The following is a 14795-nucleotide window of genomic DNA, read 5'->3' as shown; positions in this document are numbered from 1 at the left end:
GGCTGGGCTATTAGGACCTAAATCAAAGTCACGTTTAATTGAACATGTAACCACGATTATGATTAATGAACTATTTAGGCCATTTTGCAAGCAACGCCCCCTATTTGCATGCTTTGCCATTGAATTCATATTTATTCAAAATCAAATAGCCTGCTGTAAACTATTGAACATACCCTCTGACACTGCCCCCACACAGTATATTGCCCCCCCCCCAAAGCTGCCAACAGTTTTATGCCCCCACACAGTATATGCCCCCTTAACTGCCCTCCACAGTATAATGCCCTGCACACAGTATAATGCCCCCCATAACTGCCCTCACACAGTATAATGCCCCCCATAACTGCCCTCCACACAGTATAATGCCCCAATGCAGTAAAATTACCCACAGCTGCCCCAATCGTGGCCAATAAAATACATACTCACCTAACCCCGTTCCAACTACGAGTGGAGGAGATCCGTCTGCGCCACCGGTCTGTGCGGCACACAGTGTAGGAGGTTTGAAGATTCAACCCCCTCCTTCTCCTGGCACTAGCCAGAATAAGGGAGGGGGGATTGTGTGAGGACACTAGAGCAAGTGTGTCTACCCCAAATTTGCAGCATAAAGCAATGAGGTTGCTTTACCACAGTGACCATGCTGCAATTTTGGGAACTGCTCCCTCTAGTGACCAGCACATGGAAATGTTATAAATTAGAATCTAATTTATAATATTTCCTGACTTGTGAAAAAAATTAAAAGAAAAAAAAAAAAGTAAAACAATGTGTAATCACTCAAATACTAATTGATTAACTTAAGCAACACATTCTCTTTAAACCGGGGGAGGGGGGGCACTTAAAAACTGAATGCCACAAGATGACATCAGTTAATTGTGCTGAATTTTGTTTCTTTACATTAATTGCCCAGTCGTGTCCCACAAGCAATCCAATATGAACAATAGATCAGACAATTGACCATAATGTCATTTCCTAGGAGTAAAAGTGGCACCAATCAAAGTTTCACTCGTACACCATACAGCTGAGATTAAAGAAAAAAAAACTTCTTAGTCATTTAGACTTCAAGTGACCTGAACATATTCTTAGTAACAGACTATGACTCGCGGGTGACAAGCGCTGAATCTGCCCACTGTTCCGAAAATGTGCCACCTCCAACACTTCTGGCCCGGCTGCCGTGGAGAGGAAGTGGTTTGACGGGACTCACTTCCCATATTTCTCTTTAGATTTTATGATCGCTCTGCACTATGTATTTTAAAATCAATCCAGAACTGTATTGCAGCTAGAAAATGATGTGTAATGAACGACCTTGCTATGTGTGAACAAGAACATTGTTAATTTTGCAAGTCCAGGCAACGTAGATTTATTTTATCCAATCGTGTGGGGAGAAAAAAAAAAAAAAACGACTTGCAAGGTTTAGTACTGAAAATGAATGCACTTAAATAGGGAGAGAAAGCCGTCATCTTCTACACCAAGATTAAGCACACTTCTAACTAAAAGTGTATGCCAATGAAACTGCAGAAATTTTAAAAGTAAACCCCCCCCCCCCCCCGAACAATAGATTTGCAGTTCATGTGTGAACTCGGCCTTATTAGTGTAGATATCTATCAATGCCAATAATGATGAATGAGTCAGAGGTTCCAACCCAAGTGCCGAGCGGACATCTGTCAAATGATAAATCAATAAACCAATAACATCAGCATCTTATTAGAGTGAAGATATAAGTATTTACCCTGCAAGTGACGCATATAATATATAGTTACGGAAAGAAGATGAATATACGGTCAGTCATACATACGCATGACATGGTCTACATGCCAGATTGGTGCCTATTTTATAGAAAGTGGGGCACTTGGAAGCAAGCACAATAGGGCCCACCTGCATGCCATATTTAGATTTTTCTTAAAATTTCAGACCGCAATACACAATACCGCCATATAGTTCCAGTAGAATACTGCCATATGAAGGCCACATAATCCAGCATATAGTTCCCAAATAACGCTCCCATAATACTGCCATATGCAGTCCACCATATAGTTCTCCCATAATACTGCCATATGGCTCACACAATACCACAATTGACAAATAATAAGACGCTAAATAATACTGTGTGGTTTTACTTTACTCCAGGGATTCCCATAGTCAGAGAATACAGGCCCCATGTACAACGCCTTTGTCTGGTCAGCGAAGGGACGGCGGTGGCAGCGACCAGCACATTACAACGCAGAAACTTCCTGTGCTTTATACTAATGGCACCCGGGAGAGTAGCAAATAAAAATCACCGGAAGGAGCCATCGGGGTAATACATATATATGCAATTCTCCCATATACAGGTAAAACACACAAAGACTGGTTCAAAAGACAGAAAGTATAAAATTAGGACCACAGCATTTATAGTCAACTTGATAAAGGGGAAGAAAAAAAAATAGATCCTATTTTCACACCTAGTGTAATCAATAAATTACCTAGAAGAAAAAATAAATAAAAGGGCAGTAAGGGTTAAAAGCCCCCAGGCGGAAGCCCCTTCCACAGCCACCCATAGCAGATTACCATTTCAATACAGAGAAAGAATGCAAGCGCTTCCTAAACCAGCAACACATGGGCCAGCTGCTGCCTGCAGGACCTGCCACCCAAACCTGGGGAGGGGGCCCGAAATGAACAAGATCCGCACTGTCAGCTCATTCCATTATACGAACAGATCATCAAATGGGAAGGGAGGCTGATCATTGATCTGTGTGATCAAGCTGTAACCCCGGGCTACGGAAGGCGGCTTCTTCCCTGGCATGTAAACATCCAAAGGTGGCTCGAATATATATATATATATATATACATTGCCAACCAATAATCAGTCAGCTGTGATCCCCGATGCTCCCATAGACACGTCCATTTAGTGCAATGTGTGTGTAAAAGTATATGACGCCGCTCATCACCGTATAGAACTGAATGTGTCACATCAATCCATACTATCAATATTTCTCCCGGCGGCCGCATGCCAGGATCCGTGAAAGTTAGAACGTTGGTGGATCCTACCATTAAAAAAAAAATCTGATGCGTATGGACAGCGTAATCTTCCGAAAGATATTGGCTTTTTTGGGGGCAAGAAAAAAAAAAAAAAAAGTTTTTCAGAAATAACTGAGTGCCAGCATCCGATTAACACTGGCGTGCCCTTTATGAAGCAGCGGGATCTTTGGGCCCCTTCAGGCAGCAGGTTGGATTGCAGCCGGGGCACCACCTATAGCTGCCCCCGCCCCCCACTCATAAGAGTAGCGATCCTGATAACAGTAGAATACGGGATGCAGCAATAAATAGGCGCGGGTCCTCCTAAGCAATAAACCGCCTGTACTGGAGGATTATACACAAATAATTGTTGCCAGGACCGGCAGATATTTGTCTATCCGATCACTACGAGCTTGTGCCCTTTTCTAGTGTCCTACACCATTGGCGACTTCAATAAACAACAACCCAATGCGTCCAACAAACTTTCCTCCGATGTCGATCCCATGGACAGAGCCATTATTATGTGAGGAGACGACTGTGCGCTGGATAATTATATGCTGATAATTACCAGTAGTCGGCACATTCCTCCCTGCAGTAACAGCCGGAGATACAGTATGTTGTCCCGCCTCTTACCTTAGTTACAATCGGCTCCTGCAGTAATCCCTGTATATAATAATAATCCGGTCAACGCTGCTGCTCCAGCAGGATTAGATGAATCCCTGAGTGAACAACGAGAGCCCGGCCGGCAGCAGCGCCTCCGTGTAGATCAGGTCAGAGGAGAATTCCCCGTAGAGAAGAACCAGCGCGATGTGAACACTTCATCTATCTCCGAGCTTCCCACAACACAGTTGTGCAGCGTGCCGGCCTGCCCCGCCCCTTGTCCCGCCCACTGTATCTCTAGCCCCGCCCACTGTATCTCTAGCCCCGCCCAGCAACTACTAATCCCGTACATGGGGTCAACCGAGTGTAGAGGTTGTATGGTCTCCATTATCCGACTGCTCCGTGTATTCCCTGCACTAGGACAAAGACTCCTGGAAAAAGGGAGGGAATGCACTGATATGACCAGCAATCGGTTTTGGACATTCAGAAAACCCCTTAAAGAACCTCAAACAACTGTAATTTTCTTACTTTTGAAATTCTGACATAAACTACACAGCGTATTTCCCAATGAAAACAACGGGTAGCAGTTTGCAGGCATATTTTAACTGTATTTTGGCATGTAAAATGAGTGTTTTACACGTTTAAATACGCCTGAAAATATTCCGTGTGAACTTGGCCTTAGTCTACATTCACACGGTACGGATTTGCCGTGAACCTCTCCTCACAGAAGACGGCTGAGGGCAGCGTCCAGCCCATAGACATGCGTGACTGGCGCCCCATTCAAAATCCTCCTCAATAAGATCGGTGCGGGCCCCGTGGTGATCCATTTATCACCTATCCTGGAAAATTGCTGTTTTTTGGTCCCCTTAGCTTCCAAAAGAAAACGGAATAAAAAGTGATCAAAGAGTCTCATGTTCCCCAAAATTGGTGCCAATAAAAACGACAGCTCGTCCCGCAAAAAAAATCCCTCACATCGCTTAAATGACAGAAAAATAAAAAAGTTTATGGCTGTCAAGAGTTTTTTGACACAAAACAAATATTTATTTTAACAAATGGTTTCTTCTCAGTAAAAGTCCTAAAACATAAAAAAAAAAGGAGGGATAGGCCACATTCAGACGAGCGTAGCTAATATCGGATGTGAAAAACTGCAGTTTTTCACGTCCGAGGTTCACCCGTGCGAGACGCGTTATCACGGATCCCCCATAGACTAGAGTCTATGGTGGGATGGGGGACACGCAGGAAAATAGGACGTGTCCTATTTTTTCACGGACCCTTTACACGCTCCGTTGAAACAACAGTCATGTGAACGGCCCCCTTTGAAGTACATGAATCCATGTGACGGCCATTGTTTTAACGGCTGTCACACGGACGAGATACACGCTCGTCTGAATGAGCCCTCATAAGGTCATATGTACATAGCGGATCAGTAGTTCGCATTGTCGCAGCGCTGGGGTCCTGGGACAACATCTGCATGGTTTGTATGTTCTCCCCATGTTTCTGTGGGTTTTCTCCAGGTTTCTAATGGGGATAGGGACACATTAGAGTGGTGACAATCTCTGTACAGAGCTGCGGAATATTTTACCATTATATAAATTAATAAAATAATAAGTAAATGTTTTATATTTTTCTGTTCACATTAATGTTAACGGGGTCCATCTGGGTTTCTTTCTGGCTTTCCGGTATTTTTGACAGCAAGAATAGTGCAGGTCTCCAGTATAGCTGTCATGTCTGTTATAAAAGGAAGTCATGACGCTAGTGTGAATAGAACCTTAAAGGGGTATTACAGCCAAAATATATTTTCTTACCCATACACTGGATAGGTAATAAATGGTAGATCGGTGGGGGTCCGACCACTGGAACCCCCATTGATTGCTAGAAGCGCACGACCATGGGTACAAAGAGTCTGAATAGAGCGGCGGTCGAGCATGCTCCCTGCCACAGTGCATAACACTCCATCCAAAATCCTCCTAACTGCAGTCGAGCGGCTAGGGAAACGGGAGACCTTGATCCCCATTTTCAGCAATCAGTGGGGGTCCCAGTGGTCAGACCCCTACTTTTCTAACATTTGTCACCTTACCAGTGATAAATGCTTTTGGCTGGAATCCTCCTTTAATAATATAGACAGCAGCATAACACAATAGACACACAAACTTTGATAAAAAGTAGAGATTCTGTCTGAAATAATATGTCTGTAATGTGACTATACTGTCCACTATATAGAGTATGAGGCACATCGGTAAAATATATGTGTAGAGCACCTGTAACTCTTACTTAATGTATATTGTTTATAAGTTATGTGTTACATTTGCTGTTATTTTGTGCATTATGACAGACATTCAGTTTCGAGGAATATACAGATATACTACAAGAGAAGGACAATCGACTCAATGGAATGTGACCAGAGAATTGACAACAGTCAGCCACATAATGATAGAAATATGGTTCCCACACAGAAGTTCAAGTGTCAGATACAAATTGTTTTTCGATAGAATTTTATCAGAATATATGGGCCCCAAGTATCAAGACGGTCTATCGGAAAATAACTCAACTTATTGTCAATAGCAACCAATTCCAGTGCAGCTTTTCTTTTTCCACAGGAGTTTAACCCCTTCGGGGCGAAGCCATTTTTCATATTCGTTTTTCACTCCCCGCATTCCAAGAGCCATAACTTTTTTATTTTTCCGTCAATAGAGCGGCGCAAGGGCTTATTTTTTGCAGGAGGAGTTGTAGTTTATTTTGGTATCATTTATAGTTCTATATAATGTAGTGAGAAACTGAAAAAAAAATTCTTTGCGGGCTGAAGTTGGAAAAAACTGCGATTCCTCAATTGTTTTTTGGGTTTTGTTTTTACAGCCTTCACCGTGCGGTAAAAACAACAACTTATCTTTATTCTGTGGCTCAATACAATTATGGTGATACCAAATTTATATAGTTTTTTTTATATTTTACTACTTTTATTGATAATAAACTCTTTGTTAAAAAAAAATGTTTTGTGTAACCGCATTCTGAGAGCCATAACGTTTTATTTTTTCACCGATTGAGCGGTGTGAGGGCTTATTTTTTGCGGGCAAGTTGTAGTTTTTATTGGTACCATTTTTTGGTATGTAGGACTTTTTTTATCACTTTTTAAAACATTTGTTTGGAGAGCTAAGGTTACCAAAAAACTGAGATTTTGGCGTTTTACATTTTTTATTGTTTACAGCGTTCACCGTGGGCGTTAAATAACGCTATATTGTAATAGTTCAGACCTTTACGGACGCAGCGATACCAATTTTGTTAACTTTTTTAATTTTTTACATTACTTTAGGGGGAAGCTGGGAAAAGGTTTTCTTTTTGAACTTTTAATATTTTTTAATTTTTTTTCACTACTAAAATCTTTTTTTCACTTTTTTTCACACTATTTATTAGCCCCCCTAGGGGACTTGTACCAGTGATCATTAGATAACTGGTACAATATACTGCAAAACTAACGTATTGCTGTATATCTTCATTTTTACAGGCATCGCTATGCCCTGCCACAGGCAGGGCTTAGCAGAGGCAGAGTGAAGGCAGCACTGAGGGCCTTCATTAGGCCCCTGGGCTGCCATAACAACCGTCGTCAACCCCCGATCTCACGGTGGGGGGGGGGTGATGAGCTGTCAGAGGGGGCCACCCCCCTCTTTTCAACGCCTCAGGTGCTGCGGTCGCGATTGACTGCAGCATTTCAGGGGTTAAATAGCCAGGAACAGCGCAATCGGTGCTTTCGGCTGTTAGTCCCGGGTGTCCATTATAAAACACAGTCGACACCCGCAGCATATGGAGTGTTCTCAGCGCGTGAGCGCGCTCCAAACATCAACCCCGCACCTGGACGTAATGGCATGTCAGGGTGCGCAAAGGGGTTAAGAAATGAAAGGGGTTTTCCCATCTTTGCCGTTTAGGCTGTGTTACGACGTTGCAGGAAATTTGCGGTATTTGCCAAGATTTCTCGCATTATCGTGGCACAAATATAATTTGACCATGACATGTGAACACAGCCTTATGGCATATCCACAGGAATTCCCATATCTAACCTGAATCTATTGGGAGTACAGCGGCCCCCTGAGCTTGTGCCACGAGGGGAGATGGACGCAGCTTTTTTATGTGTAGAATAAGTGGAGAGGTAGCTTCTGCTTCTTATTTTCAAGTGTCTGGGAGCTTGCATGACTGTTTTCGTAACTACACAAAACTTAAATGGAGAAAGATGCATATGTGTGCAGTCACCTCTCAGTTCTTCATGTGCCTGGATGCCACCTTGCCTGTTGGAACGGTGGGTCAGGGGGCTACATACTCACAACAGCTGTAGGTCCCAAAATTGAGACCCCAACCTATCAGACATTTATAGCACAGAGAATCCCTGTGGTATGTACTGTCCCTTGAAAACTCTGCACTTAAAGGGTTTTGCCCATCCGGGACATTTATGGCATATCCATAGTATATGCCATAAATGTCAGACAGATGCGGGTCCTACCTCTGGGACCCACACCTATCTCTAGAAGGGGTTCCCTAAACCCTTTTCTAACTTTCTCTGTTCCACTTGTAATTTCCGACCATGTAATCAGAAAACACTGTAGCTCGCTGAGCTATGCAGTTTTCGTAACTGCCGTTCACTATTATGGGAGTTACGGAAACCGCATATCTCAGCGAGCTACGCTGTTTTCTACTTACATGGTCAGAAATTACAAGTGGCAACGGGAACAGAGAAAGGTAGGACAGGGTTTAAGGGGCCTCGTTCTACAGATAGGTGCAGGTCCCAGAGGTGGGACCCACATCTATCTGAGATTTATGGTATAACCTGTGGATATGTCATAAATGATGGGAAAACCCCTTTAATATAACAGAGTGTATCAGTTTTTCTTGGAGTGTTCCTTTATGTTATAAAAATCTTTTATGGGTAAGTTCGCACGTGGCAGATTCAATGCAAACAATTTCTGCGAATGAAAAATCTGTTCCATACATCTGAATGGGGTTGTTTTATGTCTGTTTTTACAAACCTCATTCACATATAGTTTTTAAGCAACATTTCTGAAAGCAAAATACCACCCTAATGATGAACATGCTAAATTATTTATGCTTAACTAAGGCTCTATTCACATCACGTTTGAGGCTTCCGTCAAAGGTATACATCGGGAGTATGTCCTGACATACATCTCCGGTGAAAACCTCCAACGAATGGCACTGTATAGGCAAAAAAATGCCATACATTGCCCTTAGACTCCCATGTAAAAAAAAAAAAAAGTATACCAAATAGTATCAGTTTGTTAGTTTTTTTTTTTGCGGGATGCATCTGCATAGGAAAGCACTGAAGACTAAGTTTTCTTATAGAGTTAAAACACAGGTATACCTGCCTGGCAGATGCCAAAAGGACACACTTTTGGCATTAATTTAGTGAATGGGGCCCTATTGTTATGTTCAGCGTATGTGCCGTGAGCTTTTCTGCGTATGCAGAACATAGTGTAAATATACTATGAGAACATGTGTTCACTATCGTCCACTCATCCGCAGGTTGTTATTCCATGGCTTAGTATGGGTTTTCTAGAGCTGGCCATATTTTACAATCTCATGTTTATGGAGATAGCCCACCTTTCCCTCAGGCAACAACTCATAAATTCCTACTGTTTTCCCTGAGACAACTGGCACCAGAGTTGTCTGGCAACCTCTCATCTCCCATCCTCCATAGAACTAAAATGCGTGAATGGGTATGTTAAAGGGGTTTTCAAGCCAGTAAAAATTAATGGCCTATCCTTAGGATAGGCCATCAATAGCTAATCAGTCGGGGTCCAACTCCTGGGATCCCCGCCGATCAACTGTTTTGAAGTGGTGCAGCGATCGTACGAGCCCTGCTTCCCCTTAAAGGAACAGTATCACAAACATTTTTTTTTTTATATCAGTTTTATGTTAGGGTTTTATTAAAAACGTTTATATTTATTTGTGTGTTTGTGTGTTACTTTTTTCTATTTTTACACTTTTTCTTCCCTATGGGGGCTGCCATTTTTTTTTCCATTTCTGTATGTGTCGATTAACGACACATACAGACATGGAATACGGCAGCTCCAGTCCCATAGGGACTGCGAACGGGGCCCGTTCCATCCACTTTGGTGTACGCCGTGTGTGTGGGAACGGCGCATGCGCCGCTCCCACACAGTCCGATTTGAAATGCGCGCCGTCCGGCGCCATTTTCCTGTGGACCGGAAGTCGCGGCCGGGCAGTAAGATTACTACTTCCGGTCGCGGCTTCCGGACTTGTGCACATGGAGCAGCGGCAGCAGACGGAGCGGACGGACCGGAGGGAGCGCGGCGACTGGAGCAGGTAAGTGATTTCTATGTATGTTCGTGTTTCAGTGTGTTTTACAAGTGTATGTAAACCTACTACACTGTGTGTTAGCTCAAAAAATGGCGACACACAGTGTAGGAAGTTAGACCGTTCAAACCCCTCGTTTCTCCCGGCACTAGCCAGGATAAAGGAGGGGGGGGGGGTTCTGAGAGCTCACTAGAGCGAGGGATTTTTTCCCAATTTTGCAGCATAAAGCAATGTGGTTGCTTTACCACATGCAATGCTGCAATTTTGGGAAGTGCTCCATCTAGTGACCAGTGCTGGGAAATATTATAAATTGAATCCAATTTATAATATTTCCTGACTCGTGAAAAAAATAAAAAAAATTAGAACAATGTTTAATCACCTACACACTAATTGTTTAACTAAAAAAAAAAAAAACATGTTTTGCTGGCAACACATTCCCTTTAATTTCTACTTTCTCACTGTGAATCGACGCCACGGATGTAGTGGCAATTCACAGGTATTGCAGCCTTCTCAATAATAGAAAAGGCTGCAATACCTGTGAATCGCCGCTACATGTGTGTTGACGATTCACAGTGAGCAAGTAGAAATGAAGGGGAAGCAGGGCTCGTACAAGCGCCGCACCCCCTTCAAAACAGCTGATTGGCGGGGTCCTGGGAGTCAGACCCCGACCCATCAGCTATTGATGGCCTATCCTGAGGATAGGCCATCAATTTTTACTGGATGGAAAACGCCTTTAAAAAGCCTGGGAAGATAGCTGTTGGCTGAACAACAATTATCTTATATCTATGACCAGCTAACAATGAATACATGCTAATGCTCATGAATACGGTATTCCTGATTGCTAAAAACAGGAAGGAAATGGGGTAAATACTTTACGGATAGGTCTGACGCCTGTTGAGGTATTGCGTAGTGATGAAAGGGGGTTGCAAAATAAAAAGCGTCATACAGCAATACCATTAAGGGATTGCACATAACAGAACTTTACCCCGTGTTGGCTGTGTTACATTACATTATATTGTCATTGTGTGCATTCATTTTATTGTATTTGCAGATTGTTTCTATTTTCCATCACACAGGCATTCAGATGGGTGTACTGTATCCAAGCTTTAACTGTCTGTATTCCAGATCTTACACTTGGAGCCCCAGCACTACTATTGAACAGAGTTTATAGCATAATAGGGATCTATAGTGCTGTATGGTTTTCAAGTCCAACTGTGGGGGTCCAGGTGTTACATGCAGAATGAGCACAGTTAATCACTGGTACAGTATACAGCACTCTCATCCTATTGAGAATCAGGCCTTGCTCTGGGAAGAGTCTCGTCTGAAGAAGCCCTTATATGTGTTGTAGGTTCCTGTAATTGGAACTCAACATGTAAAGTAAATACATAATGAAACCATGTTAGGGCACGTGGAAATCCGCAGCAGACAGTTTGTCCATTGGTTTCAACACCTTTTTAGTTAACTTTGTGCAAACGTTGCGGATAACTCCGCTGCGGAACATAGGCTGCAGTGCGGAATTTTCAGACTGCAGCATGCACTGTCTGTTGCGGACTTGTTGCGGAATTTCCCCATTGACATTAATGGAGTTTCAAAATTACGCAATGAAATCCGCAGATGTAATGTGTGTTGCGGATTTGCTGTATGTTGCGTTGCGGATTTCTTTGAGGAACAGGATATTTCATCATTCTGATGAGGAAGAGAAAACCTCCATTTTCGCCTTCCAGGCTTATTACATGAACACAGAGCTGTCATCACGGGCAGATATAGGTGAATGGATATGGAAGTGTCCACTCTTATTAACCTTGTAAGTAACTTTACATGTTTATGTCATGTTTTCACTAGTTTACTTGTATGTATGATTTCTGACTTGCAGCATCTGCCGTATGTAAACATTATAACAAAGATAAACATATATAACATTATTCACAAGTACAAATCAAACTTCAATATGCACTGTCTATTTGTTTTTCAGGTACATAACCGTCACGAATTGTGGGACAATTCCAGTGAGCGCAACACACGGGATCAAGGCTGGACCTATGTGTGTCGAGGTCTATACCCAGACTGGGATGGAATGTTTGAAAGAGAGCAGGGTGTGATCCGAACCTGAATCCGCAACGACAAATCCGCAGCAATTTACCTAACATTTTAGCCAAATCCGCAACGGAATCCGCAACAAGGATTATGTGCGGCATTGATGCGGACAGTGTCTGCAGAATTCCGCCACGTCTGAACATGCCCTAAAGGTTACATTCTGACATTAGGTATGCCCATCAGTAAATATAGCTTCTTCCTTTTTTGTCAAGTTGTTACAATTTCTACTAAACCCACAGAAAGATTGTCACTCAAATTCACGCACACAGTTTTGGTGCAGTTTTTGGCTCAGTTTTTTTAGCCAGAGCAAGGAGTGAATCCAAAAGCAAGGAAATGTATAAAGAAAATACTGATAAATCTCCTTTCTTGTGAATCTACTCCTCAAAAAAATAGAGCCAAAAACTGCATCAAGGCTGTGTGTGATCCTGGCCTAAAGGGGTTGTCTAGAATAAGAAATAAGGTGCCGCTTTATTCCAGAAACAATGGCACTCTGGGCAATGGGCTACTGTATGTGTGGTATTGCAGCTCAACCCCATTCATGTAAATTTAAAAAATTGCCATTCAGGTCACTGTAATACTATAGAGAGTAAATAAGTTGTATGCTCACCAAACAAAAAAGGGTTTTACTTGCAGTAAAACAAACCAATGCCCCTTACCCTAAATCTATAAGTTTCAAAATGGTAAGCAAAAACAACAAACAATAAAATATAAGTGAGGGTATGTTCACACTGCCTATTTACGGACGTAATTCGGGCGTTTTTGCCCCAAATTACGTCCGAAAATAGCGCCTCAATAGCGCTGACAAACATCTGCCCATTGAAAGCAATGGGCAGACGTTTGTCTGTTCACACGAGGCGTAATTTACGCGCCGTTGTCAAATGACGGCGCGTAAATAGACGCCCGCGTCAAAGAAGTGACCTGTCACTTCTTTGGCCGTAATTGGAGCCGTTATTCATTGACTTCTATGAATAGCAGCGCCAATTACGTCCGTAATGGACGCGGCGTTCAAGCGCCTGCACATGCCGTTACGGCTGAAATTACGGGGATGTTTTCAGGCTGAAACATCCCCGTAATTTCAGCCGTTATGGACGCCCTCGTGTGAACATACCCTTATTCTCAAAATTACAATGGCATATAACAAAAACATACAAATACCCTGTAAATAATTCAACCAACAATATCTAAACTATTTAATATTAGAGTGCTGTAATTAAAATTCATAAAATACTGGGGCAGATTTACTACTGTGTCTACCTCTACAATGCATACCTCCCAACCTTCCCGGGTTCAGCGGGACAGTCCCGGATTCCGGGCGGCATCCCGCTGTCCCGGGCGGCTGGTAGTATGTCCCGGTGTCAACTGTATCTGCGTCCTCAGGACAGTGACGTCAAGGGACAGTGACATTAGGGGCTCCTCCTGGAGTGGAATGTACATGGGCACTGTGTGTGGCACTATCTACTTTGGCAATGTGGCACTATCTACATGAGCACTGGCACTTTATATGTGGGCACTGGCACTAGGAGAAGCTAAGGGGGCATTATACTGTATGGGGCAGCTATAGGGCATTATACTGTATGGTGGCAGCTAAGGAGGCATACTGTATGGTGACAGCTACGGGGGCAATATACTATATGGAGGCAGCTATGGGGGTGTCCGAGGTGCATCCGTGCTTGGCGCTGCGGGACGCGATGTCTTGCATTCTCCATAGATGAGAGTCTATGGAGGGATACGTGAAGCGTGGAAAAATAGGGCATGTCCTATTTTCCCACGGACCCTTCACAAGGTCCGTTGAAACAAGGGCTGCGTGAATGACCACATTGAATTACAAAGGTCCGTGGGACGGCCATTGTTTCAACGGACGTTTAACACGCTCGTGTAAATAAGGCCTTAGTATAACAAAGGATTATTGCCTGTCAGTGTAAAACTGACTCTGCCATGGCCTAATCGGCAGTTGCTGAAGGCCCCCGGCTGCTATAGAAACCCATCGACGCCCCTCTATCGTGTCGCGGGGGTGCCGATGTGGTGAAGGAGGGAGCTCCCTCCCTCTGTCAAACACATTAGATACCGCGATCGCTATTGACCGCGGAATCTAAGGGATTAAACTGCCGCAATCGTAGTACTCTCCAATTCTGACAGTTGCGGCAGGATCCTGGCTGTGTATACCAGACGTGCTCCTGCTGCTGATCTCGTGGGTACAATGGCAGTACCCACGAGATGAGAGTGACTGATATATCCATCTCGATGCGGGGACTAGCTCCTGCTTAAGGGATAAGGGATTAAACGTGTCTAAAAAAAGAGGAGTCGCTTAGCTGGAAGAGGGCGTAACATAAAATATGCCAAGGTGCGCAAAATGAAGGCTAAGCCAACCAAGAGTTGGTTTGAGGAAGAGAAAAGTGTCTTCCCCTCACTAGCAAGATACGCCAAATTTATCATACAGTGTGCACCACTGTGATAAATTGTACACATCTTCAGACTGGGCCGATGTTAGGATGCATTCAACCTCCGTACTTTTAGCTGTTTTTTGGGGCATGTTATGTGAATATACCCTAATATGTATGCTCAGTGTTTGCAGAAATGTTTTATATGTGTAAGGCTCAGTTCACACTACCGTTGTCTCGGGTTTAGGTATCTTCCGTCAGAGGAAGAGATGACCGAACATCCAGACGGAAAGATTCGCTTCCATTTGAATTACCATTGATTTCAATAATAATTCAGTTATGCAGACTGCCCTTTTGCTTCAGTGAAAAAATGGAAATCTAGCAAACAGAGGCAAATAGAATCCAACTGAAACAAATTAATTA

At 43.2% G+C, this 14795-nt stretch overlaps 1 protein-coding gene across 1 annotated transcript in view; it reads right to left on the bottom strand.

Annotated features, from left to right (window-relative positions):
• RUBCNL (rubicon like autophagy enhancer) overlaps positions 1-3812 on the bottom strand; it is a 63589-nt gene extending 59777 nt beyond the window's left edge. The window contains exon 1 of the mRNA XM_075850227.1: positions 3619-3812. The gene's annotated coding sequence lies outside the window, so the exon portion shown is untranslated. The remainder of the gene's footprint in view (positions 1-3618) is intronic.
• Between the last annotated feature and the right edge of the window lie 10983 nt (positions 3813-14795).

This window comes from Rhinoderma darwinii, chromosome 2 (genome assembly GCF_050947455.1).
Source record: "Rhinoderma darwinii isolate aRhiDar2 chromosome 2, aRhiDar2.hap1, whole genome shotgun sequence".
Taxonomy (NCBI): domain Eukaryota; kingdom Metazoa; phylum Chordata; class Amphibia; order Anura; family Rhinodermatidae; genus Rhinoderma; species Rhinoderma darwinii.
This window is presented reverse-complemented; position numbering and strand designations above follow the sequence as displayed.